Raw genomic sequence first — 3,151 nt, forward strand, 5'->3', positions numbered from 1 at the left:
GCAGAGCATTCTTTCTTTCATGCCCTCAGTGCCTCGAGATCTGAGTCATGCACGACAGTTGTGCGAGCCACCTGATCATCCTTTGCCCTCTTCGCCAGTAGGAGAGGCTAAGGGAGACCTGGCTTCATGGAGCCTGGCACAGATCTGCCCTTTAGGATAGAGTGCAAAGAGCTTGAAGGAGCTATGGCGAAGCAACCTCAAAGAGCCTTCCCGCCCAACGTTCCAATCCTAGGCTTCCAAAAGTTTCACTACCCCTGATATTGACAGGTGAAAGTTCAGGTCTAATGGCACTGATGTCGTGTCTTGTCTCCAAATTAATGCTAAAAGTTGATTATTATTCCAAATTAGCAGCTAGATATAAAAGGTTGGGTTTAGAACAAAGTTATATGATATCATTGATCGATTCCTCGGGGATTTTAAAAAATGTCCGTTAAGGATGATTACTTGGTCATATTGACCGTAAGCACCAATACAGTATCACAACATAGGTAGCCTAAAAGGAAGTTTTCCTTTTCTAAGCCCTCGTTAAGCCATGTGTCGTGGATTATAGGCATTGATCTTTATGAAGATCCAAGGGTTTGAAACGTGCTTTTTAGAAAAGCAAAACTTTTGTGAGCTCTCCTTAAGCCATGTGTACAATTTTAGGCCCTTGAATTTAGATTGATCTAAAAAGACTAAAACACTCCTTCCAAATTTGATCCAAAGCATACTTTTTTATTCATTCTTCACACAAATCTATTATATAAGGAGGGAGATAATTGCATTTTTTCTTTCTTGCCATAACTTGAGTGCGTACTTGTTGGACAAAGCTCACGACCTTGCTACTGAAACTCCAATTGGATAATAGTGAGGATTCAGGTTCAATTTGGAGTTAGAGCCATGACAGAAAGGCTCTCTACCGCAACCTAGTTTGAGGGCAAAAGAGAGATTAATATGAAGCTGCTCGGGGAGTTCATCAGCACTAGGGGTTGACTTACCCGTTTCATGTGAGTCATATAGTGGCTGAAAGCCCGAACTTTTAATTGGGAGGTAGCAAGAGTGGTCTACACAATGACAAGCTTGTCTAAGAGGGTGACTAAAGTGGGATGCGCTTTCAAAAAGAACATTGTTTCTGGATAGAGAGAGAGATAGCCCAACTTGACAACGTGTGGCAACCGGCCTCTTACCAAGAGCGCAGGAGCACACTGGCGACGCTGCATGGCCCTTTTCGTAAGATCGGGTAACGGACCCAATTGAACGGGAAAAACGCGAACAATTCTCGGACGCTCGGGATCCGGAAAATTAAGCTCCCAGGAACATCAACCGTTCGAGCGAGGAGCTCCTGTAAGGCCCTTCTCACAAGCTCGGCTTCCCCCGCCGTTTCGTCAGAGGGAACGTGGAGTGGGAAAACCAAATAGCTTTGCTCATCATCGTCCTCGATCACCACCTCCCCTGTTGGAAGTGTGGCCTCTCCCAATTCCACATCTCCTGCAGTCCCGTTCGTTGCAAACGCTATGAGACTTCCGTTAACATCCCTCACACCCATAGCCAACACGCCCTCCTGCCCTTCCTGCCCTTGCTCCTCCTCATTCGCAATTGTAAACCGCACACTCGCCAGGCTGCCCTCACCTCCTTTCAACTGTATCCTCCCATCCGACAGCACCTCGTACCCAATCAAATCTTTACTCCCGCCCTCAAGTGTCCTTATTCCATTCGACAAGTTGGGCACCCATGAACGGCTCTTGCCTGCCTTCAGAGCTTCCCCTTCTGCATTCACTGAGAACACGGCTCGTGCGAGACCTTGTTGTCCTTGTCTCTTGAAAAACTCGATTGTCCAGGGCTCCATGTTATCCGGGTCCTTTGGCACCACGAATCACTCACTCCTGCCAGCGCAGCGATGCTGTTGATGCGATCCCCTTCATGCGTGCAATCGCATGCTGAAACGGTCGTCAAGACCTCATCCGCAGTGGGGAACCTAAAGCAAGTGCCAAGTAACCTTGTCTTGCAGTCGTTGAGGCGATTCATCCACGATTTTATCTTTACAAAATCGATGTGCTCGTCTCGTCGGCGGTGCGCATCTCTAAGCACAGACACCAAGGCGCTCCGCAGATTCAACAATAGTTGCCAAAACTCGTCCTCTTCCATCACTACAATGTTGGAGTCATCTTTATACAAATTAGCTATTTCACCCTCAAACTCTTGCAAACTCTTGCAATCATGCAAATTGCTGCGGCCCACACGTACGCAATATCGCCGTCGCCTTGACAAAGCTCCCTCTTGGATTGTCCATACCCTCGTCTGCCAACGTGACCCTAAATCTCCTGTAGTTGGATGTGGTTCGTGCCTGATGGGTGCCATAGGACTCCCTACATCATGCAAGAAAATAACCGTCTCCTTTGCATTTGCGTAAATCCATCCCATATGCTTGATCGTGTCCTCAACTTCTGCGTCCTCATGCTGCGCAATACACACGCCATCGTGCCAGACGTATTCTGATCCCGCTGCCATCAAAATTGCACACATCTTCAAGATATCATCAACTTTGATCCGATGTTTCTCGTCATGCGTGCCAGGGCAAGGATCCTCTGAACACCGTGCCACCGTGGTACCGCTGCGAAACACGCTGACGCACATTTGCAGGCGAAGACACTGTAAACGTCCCCCCCAAAAGTATGAGACAAGGCGGTGTAGCCTGTGCAGGAGGACGACACTTCGTGCCAATCTCTCAGCACCACTTTCTTCGGATTCCTTTCCGTTGAGGATTTGCAGTCGATCACTCGAAAGTTCTTAGGAGGCCCGAGGGTTCTCAGATTTCGGATGAAGTCAGCTCTGTGCTGATCACCCGCGCCTTTTATGGTGCTGATCATATCCTGCGACTGTATCCTTTCGAGGAGCTCTAGCTCAAGGAGACACTGTTCAACATAAATGTCCATGCGAGGGTCCATGCGAGGGTCCGGGCGACGGCGGGTGGTGATGCTTAACAGCTTAAGTAACTAGTACAATGCTACTGGAATTGAATTTTGGCTTGGGAATGGAATCCCGTTAAGCGTGTCGATTTCGGACTTTGCTTCGCTTCACAATGTGAACCCCCCCTCTTGCCCCTATGCACTGCATGCCGATTCTCCTTTGCCTTTTCTGCTACTGCAGCTACCCCCCACAGCCCAAACACAGA

At 48.4% G+C, this 3,151-nt stretch overlaps 1 pseudogene; it reads right to left on the minus strand.

Moving 5' to 3' along the window:
- Positions 1 to 1,162: 1,162 nt before the first annotated feature.
- LOC147883174 (uncharacterized) lies at positions 1,163 to 2,924 on the minus strand (annotated as a pseudogene).
- Positions 2,925 to 3,151: the final 227 nt, after the last annotated feature.

Source organism: Dipteris shenzhenensis, chromosome 28 (assembly GCF_047967505.1).
Source record: "Dipteris shenzhenensis isolate YYH24624 ecotype China chromosome 28, Dip_SZ_1.0, whole genome shotgun sequence".
NCBI lineage: Eukaryota > Viridiplantae > Streptophyta > Polypodiopsida > Gleicheniales > Dipteridaceae > Dipteris > Dipteris shenzhenensis.